Here is a 10,195-nt window from a genome sequence, read left to right on the forward strand (position 1 = left end):
TACTGAACAATACAGTACGCTCCTCCATCCTCCTCACCTCCCACATTTAATTCATTCCTACAACCTGTGGATCCTTTTAGCCCTCGCCCTCTCTGTACCCTCACTGCCACTCCCCTAGTCCAAGCCACCATAATTTTTTTAGTTCCTTTTTTTTAACAGGGCTGGGTCTTTGTTGTTGTTGTTGGCTGAGAGGCTTGTGAGATCTTAGTTCCCCGACCCGGGATCAAACCTGCGCCCTCAACAGTGGCAGTGAAAGCACTGAGTCCTCACCACTGGACTGCCAGGGAATTCCCCCACCGTAATTTCTAAGTGTTGCTAACTGATCATTCTGCTTCCACTCTTGCCTATAGGTAAAACCAGTTTATTCTTCAACCCATTCACCTTGTGTTCAGGATGATTTTCTAAAAATCACAAGTCATGTCAAGCCATATTAAAAGCCCTTCTGAAAAAAATGAACAAACAAACCCTTCTGTACTTCCTGTCCCATGTAGAATGAAACTGAAGCCCTTTAACAGGGCTACGAAGCTGGGAGAGATTTGCTCTGCCCATCCTCTGACTCCCATTTCTTTTTAACGTCATCGTGTCTCTTGGTTCCTTTCTCCATTGTTATGCCCTTTGCAGACTCCTAAGTCATCTGGAACATCCTTTCCACAATATGTGCCCCACTGGTGCCTGATATCTGCTAAAATGTCACCTCCTTAAAGAGGCTTTCCCTGGCTAGCTTTGCACTCTATTTCCCTTATAGCCCTCATCACAATTTGTAATTTTATATGCATCTGTTCATTGACTTGTCTCTGCCTCTCCTGCTGGACTGTAAGCTTCCAAGACCAAGGACCCTGTCTGTTTCAAGTATCACTCCATCCTCAGGAACAACCAGAGATCCAGACACACAGAAGGCACTCAGAAAATACTTGTTCAATGAAAGAACCCTGACTTAGAGTTAAGAAACCTTGGTTCAAGTACCATCTTTACTGCTTACAGGCCATGCCACCTTGGGGAAATCAATCAACTTTCAGAGCCTATGTGGAACATGGGGAAAATGAAGCCTGCCCTGGTTATCTCATGGGGTTGATGTGAAAATCAAATGGGATGAGGTAAGGTAAAAATTTTAAACTCTGAACAAATGTGAGGGGTTGATTTGATGTTAAGGTGAGGAAAACTTATGTGGGAACTTAGAATGAGGACCTACTTTCTCAAATACCTGTGTGTAAAATAGGCCTCTGCAAACCAGTCTGTCCAAGGCCTTGTTAATAATTAATAACTGTTCATTCCTGGTCACTTCCCCCAATTATACAGCTTGAAAAGGAAGGTTTTCTTGGAATACAAACTCTAGCACTACTTACGCCATCAATCCCAGTAAATGAGTCCTTTTGAATTAAGAATGAGGAGTTTAGTGGCAGCTGCTCGTTGACAGTTTCTTGCTAAGAACAATAAAACCTCAGCTCTCTCGCCCCTTGATCTGCTTTGCTTAGTTTGTTGGTGATTGCTGGGGTGTGGTATTTACAGAAAAGTTTAGAAAAGTGCAGGAGGTGGCCTGTCCTTTCGCATTGGATGCCTACGTGGTGTAAATAATCCTCTTTTAATCACAGTCTAAACATGGTCCTAAAACAAGATGTTTGTGCCAAAAAGAATTCCAGGAGGCATTACCCTGATGGTGGGGGGTTTGGAGGGGGGAGTAGGGATGAGTGGCTTAAATAATAGAATCATCAGCCCCACTGGGCTTGGGCAGGGGGTGGGGTGCACACTTTTGTTGTGTGGATTACCAAAGAATGAATTAAAACTTCACTTTTCTTTTTAATAATCACCTTACTCTAATAGTACTTTTGCCATTTAAACTATAAAGAATGTCGTCCTGTTTTCTCCCTTGCAACACATCTATACAAACACATTGGATTTTTTAAAAAATATTTTATTGGGGGATAATTTTAGATTTCTACAAAAGCTGCAAGGATAGTACAGAGAGTTCCCGTATAATCACTTATCTTCCCTCATGTTAACACCTTACCTTACCACAGTACATTTGTCACAGTTAAAAAACCAATATTGGCACATGACTGTTATCAACTAAAGTCAGTGCTCTATTCAGATTGCCTTAGTTTTTACCTAATGTCCTTTTTCTGTCCCAGGATCTCATTTGGTTGGGATTGTTTTTTTGTTCGTTTTGATTTGTTTGAATTTTTCTAAAATTTTTATTTTATATTGGAGTATGGTTGATTTACAATGTTGTGTTAGTTTCAGGTGTATAGCTAAGTGATTTAGTTGTACATAAACATATATCTATCCTTTTTCAAATTCTTTTCCCACTTAGGTTATTAGACAATATTGAGTTCCCTGTGCTATACAGTAGGTCCTTATTGGTTATCTATTTTAAATACAGCAGTGTGTACATGTCAATCCCAAACTCCCAATTTATCCCTCCCCCCCACCTCCCCCCGATTGGGATTGTTTTTGCATCAGCATCAAAAAGTCATTTTTAAAAATTTTAAAGTAAAACCATAAACTTAAAATCAAGGAAACCTTTTTCTTTTTGGAGAGTGTAAAGTTGCGGACTTACAGGTCTTTACCAGGAAAACCATTTCTATAATTATTTAATATTGTCTTTCCAAATTCAGATTGTGGGACTCCAGCTAAAGACACTCTTTAAAGGAAAGCATGAATATCTACCCAAAGGACCCCATGTAGAACCTGCTGTTGGTAGTGGGGTGGGGAGAAGGGGAGGAGACTTGGCTTCTATGGTGCCTTTGCCCCTAGTGGAAAAAGAATGTGCTGGAGTCTCTGCCATCTGGGTAATTAGGTGAAAGTTACTCAGCCTCAGTTTCCCACTCTGTCACACGCAGGTATTGATGTTTCCACGGAGAGCTGTAGTAAAGGTTAGATGCAAACGAAATGGAAGCTTTAGCAATATGCCCAGCACACTAGGACTCAGTAGCCATTACTGTTATTCTTTTATGTTTAAAGAAAGAGAATGAGGCATTTTGGAAATGTTTACTTAGTGGCTGCTTGTTTCAATTTATTGCCACTGAATAAAAACGTCCTATAACATCACTGTCCACAAACACACCCAGAAACATTGCTCCCTCTGCTCTTCGTGGTATGTCTTTCTGGAAACAAAACAGTATATGGTTTCCTCTTCCTACCCCATAAATATAATACCATGCTTCAAGACTTGGGGCAAATTTCTCCACAGAACCCACTAAATGCTGGGAAAAGGGGATAACCAGAAGATCATTTGTCATGGTGATTAAAGGAAGTAATGAATATAAAATGCTAATCCCCACATCTAGCATGTAGTATGGTCTGAAATAATAATAATTAATAATAGCTTTTCTTTGAGATAGTGGCAGTGAGAATGGAAAGAAGAGCAGAAAATCTACTAAGGACTTACATACCAGGACAGGCCTTAGAGGGTGATCCCTTGTATGGAACGGATGAGAGAGGGAGAGGTCAGGAATGGTACTTGTCTCTAATTTTTGAGCAAGAGAGATGAAGGCATTCACGGAGTTAGGGGAAGACTTGGGTGGGTGGTTTTTTAATTGTTGTTTTTTGGGGTGTTTTTGGTTTTGTTTCTGCTTTGTTTGAATGGAGTGTTGCAACTAGAAGACTTGCCCTTGGTCCTGGGCATGTGGAATTTAACAAGTTCTTGGGACATTCAAGGGCAGATATCCAAAGACTGCTGCTTATCTGGATCTGGAGCTGAGGAAAGAGATGTTTGAGTGCCAGGTTGGGGTTCACCATCAAACAGATGTTAGCTGGAGTCAGAGAGGAGAAGATCACCAGGGTAGCTCGTGGAGAAAGCAGCAGCAAGGGCTAAGGATAAAGAGAAACATCTGTGTTAAGGGGAATGAGCCACAGAATGAGCCTTTGCCAGCTCGAGGGCCTGAGAGACATCCGGCAGTAGCTAGAGGGAACAGAAGAGGAGATTTTTCTAGGGTACGTTTGGAGGAAGGGATAAAGTTGATCGTGTGTCAATACTGATACTACTGAGGTGCTACTGAGAAAGGTGGGTGCTACTGAGAAAGGTGGGCTGAAGATGGATAGAGAAGGGATTCCTGGAGGGAAGGGAAGAGTTGACAGAGGAGGGAGGGAACTGAGGACCTGTGGACGGCACAGGTGTGGTTGCAGCTAAATTTTTAAGTGGAGTGGTACTAACTTGGCCAAATAGTTTCCTCCCATCTCTCCCCTAGTAAAGCACTGCATATGTTTAAATGATGAGCTCTCAAGGTGTGATCTGGGGACCCTGGAAGTCCCCAAGACCCTTCCATAACTGTACAGTGGTGTTTTCTGTACAGTAGGGATGGCATGTGCAATGGTGTCTCCTCTGACGGCTAATGGAACATGTGCTTGTATAATCTTGTGCTTCTTAGAATTTTCTAAGGTGGTGAATTTAGATTTATGTGCATTTTAGTGATTAACTTAGTTTTTTTTTTTTCTCAGTACTTCTGCTGTGCTTTTACAGCTCTCTTCACTTATACCTGCTATGACATCTGTAACCTCATTATCACCCAGTAAATTGCTATTTCGAAATTCCCAAATTTTCCTTGCGCCTGTGCAGAAACACAAGAGGTGCACATGGTTGTCTTGTTTAGCAATACGATTTTTAAATATTTTTGAAAATGTTCTACACTGTAAGATTTTGCCAAAAACTGCTATTATTTTAGAATTTTATATTTTATTTAAAAATAAAAGAAAATGTGCCATATGCTTTTCTTATATGAAGGGTGAATTGTTGGCTATTGAAAGGGAGACTAGAAGAGTCACTTTCTCAACCCATAGCTGCACTATTTCTAAAGATGCTAAAACAGATAAAAGTGACATATCAGAGTTCATGGAAGGCAGGAATATACTGCCCCTCCCCCCAATAAACAAAAACAAAAGCTGGATGAAACTGCAAAAAAGAAGGAAAATATGTTAAAATTTAATTGATGTAATAATTTACCTTTATTGTCTTACACAACAGACCGTTTGGGGATAGTATTATGGTTCCGGTTAAATTGTACTATTATTCTGAGACCAATCATTCAGAGTTTAAAGAAAGGAATTGAATTGCATTTTTAAAACAAAGATGTGAGGCACTCTTTAAAAATTAAAAATTGTTACAGGGCTTCCCTGATGGCGCAGTGGTTGAGAATCTGCCTGCCAATGCAGGGGACACGGGTTTGAGCCCTGGTCTGGGAATATCCCACATGCCGCGGAGCAACTGGGCCCGTGAGCCACAACGACTGAGCCTGCGCGTCTGGAGCCTGTGCTCCGCAACAAGAGAGGCCGCGACAGCGAGAGGCCCGTGCACCGCGATGAAGAGTGGCCCCCCGCTCGCCGCAACTAGAGAAAGCCCTCGCACAGAAACGAAGACCCAGCACAGCCATAAATTAATTAATTAATTAATTGAAAAAATTAAAATGTTACAGATTTTCAGACTAGAAATGGAAAGGCCGCTAAAGCATCTCACAGAGTAAGTTAGCATCTTGCATTAGCTAAGGAAGTACACGCAGCAGCTGAGAGACTAATTAAAACAGCTGACAATGCTGAACACCTGCTGAATGAACAGTCAGTAAAAGAAGTCATGATGGCGCCACTTCCCAATAATAGAGTAACTAATCAAATACAGTTAATAAATCGTCTGCAAAACTGTAATTTTGCCTTGGAAATGGACAAATCTGCAAAAGTGCCCGGACATTCTATTCTGTTTGTATTTGTTTAGTATTCACAACAGCTAATCATCAAAGAAGACGATGTGTTGACATTTTTAGGGCATTTTTAGTGCACAATCGGTTGTCGGTACAACTACTGGCACCTTGGCACAAATCAAGGCAGGGGTGCTAAACTGTGCCCGTGGTCATTGCATTTTCTGCTGCCTCCTGCCCACAGACAGCCAGTTTCACTTACGAATGTGGTTGGTGGGGCAGGAAAAATTATTAATGTTATCAAATGTCAATGCTTAAGTATATAATATATAATCCTTTTACTACTATGTATGATGACATGAGAAGTGTGCATAAAGCACTCCTGCATCGTGAAATGTGATGGTGATTTCAAGGAAAAGCCCTTTGCGATTCGACTAGCCACATTTTTCATGGAACTCCATTTTTACTTGAAAGAATGATGGATAGAAAGACTATGGTTTCAGACTTGGGTATCTTGTAGACATTTTCTCAAAAATGAATGAAGTGAGCCTTTCACTTGAAGAAAAAATTATAGCATTTGTCCCCATAATAAAATTAGAGTTTTCAAATAAAAACTTACATTTTGGAAAACTTGTATCTGCCACCATGAGCTTGACAGCTCCTCAACTCTTAAAACTTCTATGATGAGATGTGTGATATTAACAAATGTGATGTTTGATAATATATGGAAAGTGTCCATGTTTAGAATATTGACATTACCCAGGGAACCAATGTTTTCCAAATGACCAGTGCATGATGTTACAAAATCAAATATGGGTAAAATACCCATTCAAACTGCAAGACAGACCAATGGACTTTAATGTAACGTAGTTGAAAAGTTCATTGATAAGAATTTAGATTTCAAATTGCTACTAACCTTTAAAAAACTACCACTCATCAAGTTTTGCTATTGTACCAAAGAAGAGCCACAGTCATCTAAGGTTAATCAAATACTGCTCATTTCCATTTGCATATTTGTATGAAGCCAAGTTTTCTACAGATAGGAGAATTCAGCTGTCTCCTATTAAGCCAATCATTAAAGAGTTTTGCAGAAATGTAAAGCAACGCCACTCCTCTTTCTAATTGTTTTGTTTTGTATATATACTTATCTTTCGTAAAGTATGGTATTTGTATGGATATTTAACAAAATTGTTTTAAAATGAAGTAATAAGTATTTAAATTTTTTCTCAGCCTTAATTTCTTATACCAAAAATATCGATAGATAAAACCCACAGAAACAAAAAAGTGTTTTAGATATTCAGTGATTTTTAAGAGTGTAAAGAGGTTTTTTAACATCACAGTTTGTGGATCACTGGTTTAGACCTCTGGGAGGAGAGCTGGTAGTTCGAGAGATTTAGGTGGATGAGAAAGGTTTTTAAATAGCCAATGATTCTTTTTTTTTAATTTGGATTTCTTTTTCTTTTTAATTAATTATTTATATTTTATATTTGGCTGCATTGGGTCTTCATTGCTGCCTGCGGGCTTTCTCTAGTTGGGGTGAGCGGGGGCTACTCTTCGTTGCGGTGTGAGGGCTTCTCATTGCGGTGGCTTCTCTTGTTGCCAAGCACAGGCTCTAGACGCTCGGGCTTCAGTAGTTGTGGCACACGGGCTCAGTAGTTGTGGTTCACGGGCTCTAGAGTGCAGGCTTAGTAGTTGTGGTGCCTGGGCTTAGTTGCTCCACGGCACGTGGGATCTTCCCGGACAAGGGCTTGAATTTATGTCCCCTGCGTTGGCACGCAGATTCTTAACCACTATGCCACCAGGGAAATCCCTAAATAGCCATTGATTTTTTTCTCATAACTTCAGAATATTAAAAAACATAAAGCTCTATTAAGAGTGCCTATTCAAAAACTATACAAATCAGGGCTTCCCTGGTGGCACAGTGGTTGAGAGTCCGCCTGCCGATGCAGGGGACACGGGTTCGTGCCCTGGTCGGGGAAGATCCCACATGCCGCAGAAAGGCTGGGCCCGTGAGCCATGGCCGCTGAGCCTGTGCTCCGCAACAGGAGAGGCCACAACAGTGAGAGGCCCACACACCACAAAAAAAAAAAAAAAAAAAAAATATATATATATATATATATATATATATATAAATCAATTTTCACTGCAAAGTAAAGGAGCTGTTACAGTGGAGGATTACTGGACTGAATGTCAATATTATGACATAGTATGAGTGTGTTTTGTGTTTGGTAATTGCAATCATTGTTGCTTTTGTTGTGGTCATCATTTACAATGCTTGATGTCAGTCTATTTATCTCTTGTAAAAATAAAATACAGTGTGTGTGTGTGTGTGTGTGTGTGTGTGTGTGTGAAAATAAATAAATAAATGCATACATACCAAAAAAAAAAAAAAAAGAGTGCCTATTGGTTGGAGTTTGGTTAAATGAGTTTTTACCAGTTTAGTCAAGGAAGGAGGGTGGTGTATTAGAGTTAGATGCACCTGAATTTGAATTCTGGCTGAGGTAAGCATGGGGAAATTACCAAAACTCCTAGCCTCAGTTTGTCCATCTGTATTGTGGGATAATAATATCTACCTTAGATGGGTTATTGTGAGGATAAAACTTCATGTAAATCTTCACTACTTAAAGTGTGTTCTGTGGACCAACAAGGGGTTAGCAACGCTAAATAAATACCCAGAGCTCTGAATCATGATCTACATTTTGATGAGATCCCCAGGTGGTCTTATGCTCATTAAAGTCAGAGAAGCACTGATGTGTAAGGCACCTAGCAGAATGCCTGCCTGCCACATAATAAGTGTTCAATAAAAATTCTTTCTTTGTTGTATTTATTATTCTTCAGCTTATAACTATTTTAGTCTTTTGGACTAAAGTAATTGGTTTGATTTCTTTTTTTTTAATTAATTAATTTATTTATTTATTTTTGGCTGTGTTGGGTCTTCGTTGCTGCACACGGGCTTTCTCTAGTTGCAGTGAGCAGGGGCTATTCTTCTTTGCGGTGCACGGGCTTCTCATTGTGGTGGCTCTTCTTGTTGCGGAGCACAGGCTCTAGAGCACAGGCTCGGTAGTTGTGGCACACGGGCTTCGTTGCTCCGTGGCATGTGGGATCTTCCTGGACCAGGGCTCGAACCCATGTCCCCTGCATTGGCAGGTGGATTCTTAACCACTGTGCCACCAGGGAAGCCCAATTGGTTTGATTTTTAAAAACACATCTGACCAGTTAATTTAGTGTTTTTCTTTTACTTTATTATCAGGCTAAGTAATCCTTCAACTTTCAGACCTATGGTCTAGAATCTAGAGTGTCTCTGTCCCTCCTTTTAATTAATTTATTTATTCAACACATATCAAACACCTAATGCATGTCAGGGACTATGCATGACACTAGGAAAACAGTATGCAAAACGAACATGATTCTCACCCTTGTGACGCTCAGCTAAAATTGGCACTAAAATGAGCCAAAATGTGCCATTTGTAATTCTCAAGAAGTAAAGCTTTGTGCATATGGGGGAGTAGCATACATTTTTTAAAAACCTCCAGAGTATATTTTTTTCCTTTTCTGGGTTTTCTTAACTTTTATTAATACAGAAAAAAACTTTATTTACATGACACAATACTTCTTGGTTTGAATTTTACATTGCCTTATGATAATATTGCTTACCTCAGGGAATTCCCTGGTGGCCTAGTGGTTAAGATTCCGGGCTTTCACTGCCATGGCCTGGGTTCAATCCCTGTTTAGGGAACTGAGATCCTGCAAGCCGCACCGTGTGGTGTGGCAAAGGAAAAAAAAAAAAAATATATATATATATATATATTGCTTACCTCAGATTTTTTTCACTTGCCTGCCATAATTTTGACCATTGCTGGATTTTAAAATCTGCTAACATGGGAGTTATTTTTCCAATACTGAAATATTACTGAAATTCTGCACCCATTGAACAACCCCCTATTTCCCTGTGACCCCAGCCCTTGGCAACTGCAATTCTACTTTCTGTTTCTATGAGTTTGACTACGTTAGATACCTCATATAATTGCAATCATATAGTATTTGCCTTTTTATTACTAGCTTATTTCACTTAGCATATGTCCTCAAAGTTTATTCATGTTGACAGGATAACATGTGACAGGATTTCTTTCCTTTTTAAGGTGGAATAATATTCCATCGTGTGTGTTTACCACTTTATCTATTCACCCATCGATGGACCTTTGGGTTGTGGAAGCTATTGTGAATAATGGGAATGATGTGAACATGAATATCTCTTGGCTATTGTAAATAATGCTGGAACGCACACGGGTGTGCCACTAGAGTACTTTGATGTAGACACAAATCCATCCCCATGCCTGAAAATAGTTCTCGACTCTAAGTAATAACTGCAGGCTTGAGCTGGCAGAGAGGGAAGTGTGGGCCATTTCTGGCCAGGATTCCATCCCTGGTTATCTCTCTGGGCAACAGCAGAGGGAAGGAGAAAATAGCCTGAATCACTCAGAGCAGAGAGGGTTTCCTGTCTGAAAGATTGTATGCCTACCATATGCAGGACACCATGCTAACACTTTCATATATACTGAGGGGGAAATGTGGGA

Source organism: Phocoena phocoena, chromosome 8, assembly GCF_963924675.1.
Source record: "Phocoena phocoena chromosome 8, mPhoPho1.1, whole genome shotgun sequence".
In the NCBI taxonomy this organism is placed as follows: Eukaryota; Metazoa; Chordata; class Mammalia; order Artiodactyla; family Phocoenidae; genus Phocoena; species Phocoena phocoena.